We start from the raw sequence: 13889 nt of genomic DNA, 5'->3' as shown, positions 1-13889 counted from the left end.
TCCATAACAGTAATGACATGCACATGTATATAATAATACCTGCATGAATGTTACATTGAAACCTATTTTTTCTATTGTTTTTTTTTTTTTTAAACTAGAGTTCAATTAAAAAATACCATTAATCTTACTTAATAATAAATGATAAAAAGATAATTTACCTAGAAAGTTCGTTGGGCAAACAATGACTTTGGTTCCATTCCGTTTTTGTTACCAGAGCAAGCACGGTAACTATCAAACTTTTAAATATAATGCTAATGGCTTTAGCTCAACTACGTTTGTTTGGAGACCTAAGCTTGGAATGGGTTAAAAAAACCTGTATCCGTTTCCTTATCTGAAACGATACAGGGAAGGTATCAAATTTGACAAGTGACATAGATAGTAAAGTTTAAGATAAATATCAGCAAAATACACATATTTTATTATCAAATATAATTATTATTTTCTTTTAAACAAATTATTTTTTAATTATCTAATCCAGATTTGTATGTTTAATTCAGGCCCTGAATCTGAATGTAACATTTATACATGATGTATATTCAAAAGGTATTTATATCAAGTATTTATAGATGTAACGTAAACCAAAGTTTTAGGTTGCATATGCTAACATACACATGAACATACTTATATATCTATGCAAGCCAATGAAGTTATATAATTTTTATAATATAATCATAAAATAAAAGAACTGAATAAAAGAACTAATACTAATACTAACTGAAATAAAAGAACTAATATAATTTTTATAATATAATCATAAAATTAATTTTTAAAATAATTAATTTTATAACATAAATTTTATAAATATATTTGTTTTTATATCGTTCGGAAATCTTAAACAGTAAATTATTCCATGTTATATTTATTTGTTTCTTACTTAAATCTAACATTACAGATAGAGTCCAATTCATTAGACACAGAAAAAAAAGAAGAATAGAAAAAGACACATTGATAATTATATTATTAATTAATTAATTTACTAGTTATTGTACACATAAAAGGAAGATTACAATTTATAAAAAATCGATCGCTAAACAGCGATCTCTTCCAGACAACCAGCTTGGAGGAGATAATGTGAAAATTTATATTGATATAATATAATGATAATGTTACGTAAAATAAAGAATATTATACATAAGTAGATAATTAATATAAATATCTATAAATATAGCAAAGCCCACAGTCCGTAGTTTTATAAATTAGATAGCAGTGATCCGTTAATGCTCATTTGATGTTTCTTTCAGAAATTAAGACTTAAATGAAACCGAAAATAATACAAATATGATACGGAACGAAATACTGACAATGTTGCCAATATTTATTGCTCCCCATAGTCTAAGTGGACAAATTTATGACGCCCCGTACATAATAAATCATTTTCCACGGCGACGTTTTAAATACATTTTTATAAGCAAGCAAACGTACACCCGGCGACACCAACCGAGACGTCTATTTCGAATCAATAAAGTCTACGTTGCTTTAAATTTCCTATTGAGAGCATGTCGCCGATCGTACGAGAGTTCAAATTTATAGGTAATTCGCGAATAAATCTTGTCGACAAAGGGGATTTTTTGTCCTATCTCTCTACTGTACAATGTAAGTCGCTATTAACGTCTTGTTGCGATAATTGTCACACATATTTTAAAATATCTCCCTAAACGAGCCTCCTTTGTATCTGTGTGAAACAGGGATTCATTTACTTTTGTAATAATAAAATTGTGATTTTTTTTGTTATTTTGTTAAATTAAATGTACCAAAGTCTGTGAACTTTTTGAATAAATCGAATATTTCCTTGTTACAGAAGGTGAGTGAACACAATGCTGCTTATTAAGTTAATGTGAAATCCTGAATTGTATGGGTAAGTGTATGTTATAAATACAATGCAACAGATCTATTTATTAATTTCCATATTTATTATTTTTTAAGGATTCTATTGATTGGATATTATTCTTATTCTAATCTAAATGTAAGTCTAAAATACCCCAAATAAGTTTTATTTCTAAATTTTATTCTATAAAACTACATATTAAAACTAAAAAATGATCATCTATATATCTCATATATAACATATACATATACATAAATGAATGCCTGTCTGTATATCCTTTATAGAATCGTAAACTATGCATTCGATCATGTCATGATCTTCAGCAAAGTGTTATACATAATAAAGACAATCTGAAAAGAAGTTAAGGAAATCTGAAAAGAAAATTTGCAAATTATCATTTTTACATACCATTTACCCTTCTTTTTATGTGTACTCAATTTACCTATTTAGTAAGTTATATCTTAGTGTTGCTAAATTTAATAATAAATAAAATTTATATACAAATAAATGAACAAAATAACAATTTGAATCTAGTCTAAATTATCACATCACTATAGATTTGGAATTCATCTGTAACGGGCAGGAAGCATTTCTTTGTTTTACACCATCGGCCCCATGACATACAAACACACACTGCTCTCCATTCGACCGTACTCGATACATCCGCGGTATTGTTTTCTAAAACAATCGGACCTGCGACGGCTATAATAGATATTGTATATTCTCTTCCTACCTGACTAGGCGTTACGACACATTATCAACATAACATCATCAAATATATGATATACTTCTAGACTAGCCCTAGTGGTTGCCTAGCTTAGGAATAGGCAACCATGAGTGTATGTTAAAGACACTTTGCAATCGTTGGCGCAGTTCGCAGGTTTGCAATGATCCTGCTTTCTGCTCCAGGAATTAAGGTTTCGACTCCTGCCCCAAGTCTAGGTGCAATACATATAATTACGCCTATATACATCTTAACAGAGTAGATATATCAGTCAGGTGTTACATATACCATAATATACCATAAGCATTAAGTTTTCTAGCTTAGATACAGACGACTTTTTTTATATTACATTAGATTTATATATTTATAAAATTGTATCGATCTTACAAGTTCAGTAAACAAAGCGAAACATCTCATTAAACGATGGAAACGGTAACAGAAATCGCTACTAAATAATAGTCAATTTCATGTAACGACCGAGTCAGTTACAACAATAAACTATATACGGTATTATAGAATTAGACGTCGCTACGACGCCTGTTTAATTCGTAACCACCACGCCGCCGAGCGCAAGACGAGCGAAGCGTAAAGGCGAAGAACCGCCCCGCCTCACTTCCCTGCGAAATCGTCTCTATTTACGCAATCACGGTGCGTAATGACGATCGTTAGTACTACGCTTGTACTGTAATTGACATTATTTTACAATTCATTTTTTTCTTCCTGCATAATGAAATCGCGCGAAATCGTGCCCACCCGCCTGTGTACCGATTTCCTATGGAAATTTAACGCAACGTCTGTTACTTCTAGCCGTTTGTTTATTCTCCTCTACGATAAAATTGTGATTAGTCTGCCTAGATGAAAATAGTAATATGACTATTTATTAGATTTCTATAAATATGTTTTCTTCAAAACATTTTACAATAATTCGCAAAAATATTTCCAAAAATTTGCTCTTGCTCACAGAGTTGTCAAATGAATAGGACAATTTAGCACGGCCGAAACGGCGTGTAAAAGTATAAGAATCGACGTTCATTTAAGGAATTCCAATAAGGATTGGAAAGAATACAGACAAAAGGCGTCTCGTAATATCCACTACAATCTATCACCTACGAGCCACTACGAGGAGCAGTTAGCTCTCTCTACATATAATTTAAAGCCATTAAAGACATCTGCAGACCCCAATGAGCTCCGCTTACTTGGGATGCGTAACGTCCCTTTGGTGCCCTTTTTTGTGTTACGTGCGGGGGTGACTTTTTCGAGCAAGGGGTGAATGTGTGGGGTGGTATGTTTATGACTCCGATGTTCTTGACTCATATACCTCGTTTTATGAAAAATTCTGCGTTGAATTGCCGTTTTGAGTCATTATGTACTCGTATTATGATGTTCTAAGATCTCGAAATAGGTCAAAGATTTCTCCTCTTAACTACTTATCTTTTAGGTAGTACCTATATCTTAAATAAACATACAACAACAAAATTTGAAACCTAGTTACGCATCATTGCCATAATACAAAATAAATAATTATTACAACAACAATTACACTTAATCGCGTAAACCATTGTTCTGAAATTATCTATTTTTTTTTAAACTATGACTTTCAAAGTTCACACTATCGTTGTACCCCTGAAATTACGATCAGTAGGAAGTCTCGGTTTTCATAGCAGTTTAGATGGGTATAAAAAATGGGAATATATAAGAACCGTGGCGGATAGTGTTTAATCACATCGAACCCTGATTAAGGCGACCCTCGGCTATAAAAACATTATCGTTAGATCCCTCCGTAAAAAACATAAAGAACAAATACAATGGCTGATCTGATGCATCAGATATTGGCAGTTAGTAGCATCCATGCGTCTTCGCTGATTAGATCGAATAACGCCAATATTCCTTATAAATATTGCCTGGCGAGTTTAAGGAAATATCTATTTCATAATTTATTTCCTTACTAATGGACCACAAAATAACTAATTTACGATTCAAATCTCTGAATCTAGAATATTGAAAGGATTTTTTTATTGGCATTACGAAAGTAGGAACCTACTAGAAATAACTTACAAATAATTTAACCGTCTATTATTTTCGTTATGCCTATCACAAAATTGTTACCACCTAACTTCAAAGTACAATATGAGTATAAAAGAAGTTGATAGAATTCATTTTGTCAGTATATAACAGAATTAGTTTGTTTATCAAGAAATTAATCTCAAAATATCAAGAAAATATTTTTAAACAAGCAACTTAAGGTTTTGAGCCTATGCGCCAGATAAATTTTAATCATATAGACTGCTGCAGACAAGATTCGGTAGCGCGTGTGGGCTTTTTAGTTATTCATTGTTGTACTTAGAGTAATTTAATTAAAACTGGCGAGATGACCAAATTAATATGCATGCTGTGATCAATTGAAGTTACATCTTAAGAAAGTTTACAAGAAATATAAGAGAAAATTAGAATATCGGTTATAGGTTCAAAAAGCCTTATGTAAAATTAGTTGTAGGCCTATCAATTCATTGTACATTGTCATAATCAATTCTACCTATCATTTAATATTTATTTATGTACATTATATTTATTTTTATTACACATATATTTAACTATTATTATTTAATTTATAAAATATTATATTAGAGGTACCCGTAGTATTTGGTGGATTTGACATTAGCTCTTTGTCTCGCGATATTGATACAGACATTTATTTATTCATCTTAATGGAACGATCTAGAAAAACTTTACCATGCATGATCGAGAATTTTATGCGTAATTTTGTAATACAAGATATTTTATTATTAATAGCTAACTTATTATTTAATTGCTAAACAATATTTGTGCAACGCGTATAAGATACACAAAAAAGTTAGTGGTAAAGATACAAGTTATTGTTCTAAGAACCCAAACAATTGAAAGGAGTGTCGCACGTGGCAGCACTTTCAGATGTACCTACCTACGGTTATGTAACTAGTTGTATGTTAAAAGAACAAAACATCTGGCTACTCAAGAATTGAGCAGTAAATATAAATGTAAGCGATATCAAAATTCTCACCTGTTTAATTTAAGCCAATCACCATAACTTTTTAATCACTTTATGATATATTTTTTATTATTGTTTTTTATTTTACCGAGTCATTTGAGTGGTTAATAAAGCCTTTAACTTTTCACATTTTTACACAGATTAAAAAATTGATAATTGTATTTGCTCCCAAATGAAAAAAAAAAACGACTACAATAGACAAGTAATACAGCGTAAGTTGACGAAACAAAAATTAACAAATGCACTAGTCGTCACTACGATTTTCGAGGGTTGCCCTCGATTTTTCTGGGATTCCGTCATCAGATCCTGATTTTCTTATCACGGTACAACCCTTGGGTCATTTTCTTTCCAACAAAAAAAGAATTATCAAAATCGGTTCATAATCCCTGAAAATACATTTAATATATGTATATATATAATGTATACAGTCGAATTGAGTAACCTCCTCCTTTTTTGAAGTAGTAGTATTTGAATTTGATGATTAAAAAATGTTTTAAAATAATTTATTATTGCAAATGTATACCCATTAAACTAATTTATCAATACACTACACTAAAATGAAGAAATATTAGTTTCACATCATGTACCTATTGAAACAAATGACACTTTTCAATTGTGAAGTCGTTAGCCTTCATAAATAGGTTACTTAGGTTTTATGGCTTCAGTTTATCTGAAGTTAATAGCTCTCATGTTGCGAAAATGTCAATTAATACTACGATGATGTACCCTATACCTTATTATTTATTAGTTTACCTCGTTCTCTTTATTTTAAAGTATATTGAACCTGCATGCAATTTGAAAAAATGATCCATAAGCGCAACACGTAATTATTGAAAGTCTTCTAAGACTGTTTTTACAAGAGTTTACATTTAGGGCACACACCACACTTTCTCATTGAATATTTTCTTCAATTACAAAGATGGCCAACGTGAATAGCCTGAGGGGTGGAATCTCAAAGCGTCGAGAAAAACAGTCGGACACATTTCTGACGATATGCTTAATGCACCCCCACACAAATTATCGATTAGACGCTTTTTTATGCAAGAGGGAGTGCGTGGGGAAACTCCTGGGGCGAGTGGCTGAAACAAAAAACACGAAGAGTGAAATAAAAAGTTTAAACAAGTAATGTAATGGCCCCCAAGACGTAGGAAAATCAATAGTCGATGCCGCCGATGCAAATCTTCTGCAGATGCAGTGAGATTTGAATTTCAATTCGGTTGATTTGAGACGATGTATTGTTTGCCGCTATCTTATATTTATTTCGCATTAAAATTCCGTATACCTATTCAAATTAAGCTAAAATACAGTCCGTCTATTTCACGTTTGTTTTCTTTTTAAAATGGATTATTAAGAACTTGGAACAAATAGTGAGAAAATAAAATATTTTTATAACTGTCAATTATGTCTCATAATTAACGTTTACCTATGATTAAATTACCTACAATTAATACCTATTTGGCTACATTATTTCTACTAGTGGTCGCCTAGAGGTTGGAATTCGACCACAATTAAAAAAAAATAAAAAACCAAAAAATTATGAAAATAAAGAACCTTTTTTTAATATTTCAATTTGACTACAGACTTTGACAATCAACAAAAAAGAATAATATGCGTGTTTTGTCAAATACATGGTAGTGTGTAATGTTTTTTTATTATTATTATTAATTTAATATATTTTTATGCATAATTTTAAAAAATATTAGCATTCGGCACTCCTTCTCTATATAAACTATAAGTGTACGAAATTTCATACTTCTCCGTCCGCACAATTTTCGTAAAAAGGAGTACAAAGTTTTAGCTTCACGTATTAATATATAGATATTAAAAGGGTAACAAGCAATTTTAGCAAGAGTTCCATATTTTCCATTTTTATCCAAATTAATTGACACAATGTTCCCACTCGATCTTGTATACTGTGTAGAATGAATACCATCAATCAACAAATATATAAGTATTCTGGGTACAGAAGCAGCACACTCGGCCCAATTAAAGCACCCCCGGGCTCAGATGTGCACTCTTCTTGATCGCTCGAGCGTCATCTTTAAATTTCCGTCGTTAAGATTTAATTTTTATCAAGACCCGCCCGAGGAGAGAGGCGAGGGGCAACCTGTCGCGCCAAATATTTTCCTCCGTAGTTTTTTCCTTCGATGGCACTTACTCCTCCCCTCGTACGCATTTTTTTATCATTAAAACTCCGAGGGTCGCCGAACCTGCGTTGCCAGCTCGCGCTGTCATAACAAAATGCAATCATACAACCACGCTCCAGATATTGCAACATCGTGTTAATTTTTTATGACAACCTGAGTCTATTTCAACCTTCAGTTTTCCCTTACAACTAAATTTTAATTTTTCGTGTCTTTTTTTTATTCTTAAATCTTCAAATAGCTTTATTATAACAACCTTATCTTAATATCTAAGATTTTTATTTTTGTGTTACCCACATTAGGAATTCTAAACATTTTGAATATCATATCAAAAATTGACCGCTCCAGCGGGGTTCGAACCCGACACGGCAAGTCGGAGACGCGGGTTCGAACCCCGCTGGACCGGTCAATTTTTGATATGATATTCAAAAACCTTATCTTAATTTTACCAAAAACAATTATGTTTTAATATAAATATATCAGTGGAATTTCGTAACAAAAACACAAACTTCGCTCTGTACATCGCGCATTCGTTATACGTAGTTGGTGTGTACAATGTCGGCAAGGTCAAGTGAAGAAAACATTGGAGCAGATAGCAGTCTAGCTCGCACGTTTCGTCGGTAAGCTCTCGAATTTGCTCCGCTTGGAGCCACTTATCACTCCCCCGGTCCATCGAGCTTGGCCACTAATTGCGTCCGTTAATTAGGAAACGTCATGAGTGTTTATCGAGAGAGCTAAGTGTGAAGTTCGGCCCTCGCTAATGCTGGCGTGAAATTACTTCCGACCAAGTTGAAACTTTTTGAGAAAATCAACTTGGCGGGATTAATTAGCTGATGGGTGGGATTAGACGCTGCGTCTGCGGTCTAATAAGATTATGGAAGTTTTGTTTCTTGCGAGTTTCCAACTTTACTTACCTTAATTCGACTGGCGCCTGTTTAATACGTACCGGCTGTTGATAACAAACAAAAAATTTACTCTTTGTTATTTTCAAGAGTAATTTTGCAAACACAAAAGTATAATGTGTAATAAACATCGAACCGAACACTGAATTAGTTTCGAAATTCAAACAACATTTAGATATTTTTATTAATTGTTATTCGTTAAAAGTACGGCCACACGGATCGCCTTAATAGGGAACACAAATGAAGACGGCTCGCGGAGGAAATGGATCGTGGAGGTGTGTCGTGGTAATTAACACGTAGCGGCTTAATTACAGCCCGTATCGAGGCCGAGTGTAATGTGTCATCGTGGCACACTTTATTGACTCGTGCGCTTAAATTGACGTTGCTTTATTGGAGGATTTATTAAATCTACTGAGTTATTCGTTTTCATTTATCACGTCCAACAGATATCTCGAACGAAAATATTCAGTCGAAGAGAGCGAAATGATAAAACCGCAGTTATGAGAATTTCCATCTTAATTACGTATTCATTGGTGTCCATCGAGACTGACAGAAAAACAGCACTCATAGTCATGTCTTATTAACATTCCACCCCCGTGCCTTTTCCGATGAGTAATTGCTTTCTTAATTCGCGTCATCCATCCTCAAAATAGGGCAATTTTTCATTCGGCTACACAAGACTTATATGGACGTAATAGCTACAGAAAAAACTTCCTCCACTCATATTTACTTATAATTCCCAAAGATTTATAAATGTCGTTTCTTGTGAGTTTAATTACTAAAGTAAAAAAGAAATTCGCTACGTATTTTTAAGCTGTTTCAGTGTCGCGTAAAAACTGAAGTAAACATTACAACTCGTAATAATGGTTGTAAGGTTAGTGAGACGCGGGTTTTAACAACGTGAAATCGTTAGTCGTTGTTTGCGGACCGGTGGCTTTCTTTCCCTTCCTAGGCCTTAATTTATTCCCCAAAAATATAAAAGGATTCTGGGGAGACGGCGAACGTCGTTAGCGATATTGTAATTTTATTATTTGTGTTTTTTTCGAATACTTTTAATCACTAGGGCTCAATTCAATGGGCGGGAGGGAGCAAATCAGATTTCAATTTCAATTAGCGAAGGTTCTAGAACGATTCAAATCAAGAAAATAAGTATTGAGATGTTCGGTGCTTAATATAAATGAGTTATTTACGAGTAAGTACGATGCTCAATCAAGTCTTTTGTTTCAGAGCCGTTTTGATATTACAAGATTCTAAACGTCTAAGTTTAGAATCTTGTAAGTAAGTAAAGTTAATTTTTTAATTGTGTAATTACAATTCGATCTAATTTCACTTGAATGTTGTCAACAGTACCTACTTATAGCTTCAGTACAGACTTTTATTGTTAAGATTTAGGAACAAAAATTGCAACATAATATATGAGACGTGAAATTAATATAAAATTCCATACGTATATCATAAACATATCAGTCGGCCACCACACTTTTTTTTACCACATTAGTTCTCATTCGATATGACCTGTAGATACAGGTCATATTGAATACGAACCAATTATTTTTTTTAACAACTTTACGTCATTGCAACAAGATAATTAAGAACGATATCACGCAAAGCACAAATAATTAATTAGCAAAGCCATTCTACAATCACTTTGACTGTCATGTGCGACTTTTAAAACTGAAGTAATTACTAAACTGAGGCAACTGAAAGGTTAGAAATAATTGGATAATAACCGGTTATGCGCTTAAGTGACGTGAAGTTGCGATAGTAATGTGTCGCTTGTGATAAAAAATTTAAAACTTTGATTGACATTCATAGTGGAGGTTAATCACTTCTTACGAGACATTATGTGAAATTATAAAAAGTAGTGCATTTTATAACATACACAATAGGCTATAGCATATTTTTATAAATAAATAAAATTAGACAAACTCCTTTTACATGCTGTATAAGTAGCCAAGCAAATTCGGGTAAATGAATTCATATCAAACATGAGACAGAAACAATTGTTATTAAATATTAAAAACATGAGATAATTTAAAATTAATACACCAAAAACATTTATTTTATTACATCCTTTAAAATAAGCAATTATTGATAAAACGATTCAATTAAAATTTTCAAGTTTTAAAATTAAAATAATCACAAACGATTTAAAAAATCCCTCACAAACAAATTACAAATCGTCTTAAAAATGTTTAACGAAATTCAATTTGTCCAAATCGTCGACACGAACCAATTAGAGTACCGGACGTCAAGGAAGCCGCAATTAAAAGGAATTCTCGAATATCTTCCGACTTAATGACTTCTTTGCTTGTTAATTCCTTGTCGCGAAGGAAAAAACCGAGTCGGATTAATTCCAAGTGCGAGTCGATTGTTTGCATAAGCCGACGTTGGGGAAGCATCACCTCTTCGCCACCGGCTTAAAAAAATAATTAAAATTCGTAATCACTCTTGAGTCGCCCCGCGGGGGCGCGTCGTCTTCCGTCGTCTTTGCGGGATGGAATCGTGATTTGAGAAACTTCAACCGCTCGCCGCTTTACATTACACAAATGACTTTGTTACGAGCCACGAGTCACTTCGCGACAGTCTCGTAGTAATGTTTATAGTCGCCTTAAAATTTTTACATGCACGCTACTTCGGAAGTTTGGCCTCTTCGTTACGGTTACCCGCAAAATATGAAAGCTCATCCTCGCATGTTCGCCGGTAGTTTTCTGCCCTCTTAACAACATATTTGGGCATATTTCGATTACCATAAAGCGCTCGATGTGATGTATAGTACGTGCATTTATTGTTTTGGCATGGAATGGCATGAAGTTCATACGTGTACGGTTATTATAAAACATCTTTTATCGGCGAGACTTTAAATTTATTGTATTTTGTTCGCAGTCACGACAACCGTAGGCAGTGGATGGATGCGATATTATAGTTTCATACATTTATATTATTTTATACATTTAGTTTTTATTAGAATACTATTCAACTTTTAATTATTTTTTGAGTAAGCATTTTATTCCCATACACAATTAACATAATAATTGAATACGACGTGTATTCACAGTTTTGTAAGTATTTTATAAAAGTACACATAGTTTTGACAACGATTATTGGTTTTTCAATGCAATATTATATAATTTGAATTATTTAAAAGAAATGCTGTAAATTACTTGATTGTAAGTAATGAGATAATTTAAAACGAAGGCCCTGTATTTCAGTGGTTACTTTAGAATTTTCAAGCGAACGCAGCATGTAGAGCGACTCAATAGAATGTAAAATAGCCAACAATGGGCAGACATTTCCATGCTTCATTCAAAAGAATTCGGGCTTATCACGGTCTTAAATTAATAAGCATTCAAGTTGAGCCAAGTAAAAATGAATAAAGCTCGTAACACCGAACAATAGCGTAATAAGGATGGTGCATTTTGTCCCTGAGAGCTCGCTTGCAAAACAACAATAATTCTTCTCCCCGTGAAAAGATTTTCAGCGTTATTCCACTTGAAATTATTATTATTTTTTTCTTGTCGTCGTCTTGCCATTGTCTCGGCGAGGTAAGTAATGAAAGAAATTGGGGGTTCTTAGCTCGGACGGAGGGACGCCAAGATTTGCGTGGCCGCGCGCCGTCTAATGCCGAGTAATGAGACAGCTTTAAGATATCCCGCTCAGCGGTCGGATTTATTAGATTCAACCGAACGGAATTAGCCATCTTGCAAATATGAATGTTTCATAAATTATAAGTATTTAATTCTCTTCTGTATACTGTTATAAATTTATAATTTTCTAGTGAATTTCCCGGTATTGCGGGGACGTAAGATGCTTTATACTAATGACGCCGCGGAGCTACCGTATCATTTTAAATTTGAGTTTTTTTATCAAGCGCGTTAAAATCATCTTATTTTCTACGTGTTCTTTAAAATATTCACGAGCAGCTTTAATTCCCAACAAATGTTTGAACTGTTTGATAAACTCATACAAAGTCATATTAATCTTGAATGAGAGTAAACAGCTTTACGAAAAGTTTTTTTTTTTTTAATTTACGCCGGTTATTTATTTTACAAATAGTCACTACATTTTAATATTAAAAAATAAGCAGAAACTACTACAGACTCTTTTCTGCGATTTTGTTACGATAATTTTACATCCCACCAAAAACATTTTCATGTAAAATGTTGCCAAGACGAGATCATATGGCTCGCACTGTCAAAAAGTTATCAGATCTCATGTAGAGCCAAGCTTCTAACCCTACACGCCCTAACTCTACAAACCCTAACTTTACAAACTCTACACCTTAGTCAAAATACGTGGCTTGGCCGTTTCGCTACCGTCACGTGGGCGTAAGGTGAAAAATTTATTCACTGTTTATTACTTTTCTGTTATACAATAGTTCTATTAAAGAAAAAATAAAAAGAAGAAGAATAATTGATATACATATAATACAAATAAAAATAAAAAGAGAATATATATATATATAAAAATGAGACAGGAAAGTCGTCATCTACAACATCGGCAGCCGGTAGTAACGAAACGGCCAAGCCACATATTTTGACTAAAGTGTAGAGTTTGTAAAGTTAGGGTTTGTAGAGTTAGGGCGTGTAGGGTTAGAAGCTTGGCTCTACATGAGATCTGATAACTTTTTGACAGTGCGAGCCATATGATCTCGTCTTGGCAACATTTTACATGAAAATGTTTTTGGTGGGATTTCACTTCTTTTTGTAAGTTGCTTATGACAATATTATAGCTGCATTTTACCTCCGACACATTTTATACCATAAATATCATCCAATCTTCACAATATTCGGTTTAAGCACGCTGTTTTAGATTTTATGTTGAACTGATATGCAAACGGTGACCTCCGCCAAAACTTAAATACCAAAATTACAAAATGTAAATTTTCGACATAAACTAATAACCAATTTTTATTTTTTATGTATTTTATTATTATTATTAATAACAAGGAGTCCCTATATCAATTTTCAGACCTCTAGCATCAAAATTTGCGGAAGTCTCATACAAACTTCCATCTCCTAGTTTAAGGGGTTGGGGGGTAAAAGTTCCAAGTTTTAGAATTTTTTTGTTGTTTGTGTACTAATACTAGCTTACATACCAAATTTCAGCTTTCTGGGACTTCAGGAAGTACTCTATGAATTTTGATGATCATCAGTGAGTGACGAAATCGGGGTTTTTTAGATATCAATAAAATCTAAAGTATAAGAGCTATGCAATTGAAACTTTATATGTTTAATAAGTCCGCTATTGACATCATATTCCCAGAATA

Source organism: Melitaea cinxia, chromosome 14, assembly GCF_905220565.1.
Source record: "Melitaea cinxia chromosome 14, ilMelCinx1.1, whole genome shotgun sequence".
Taxonomy (NCBI): domain Eukaryota; kingdom Metazoa; phylum Arthropoda; class Insecta; order Lepidoptera; family Nymphalidae; genus Melitaea; species Melitaea cinxia.
This window is presented reverse-complemented; position numbering follows the sequence as displayed.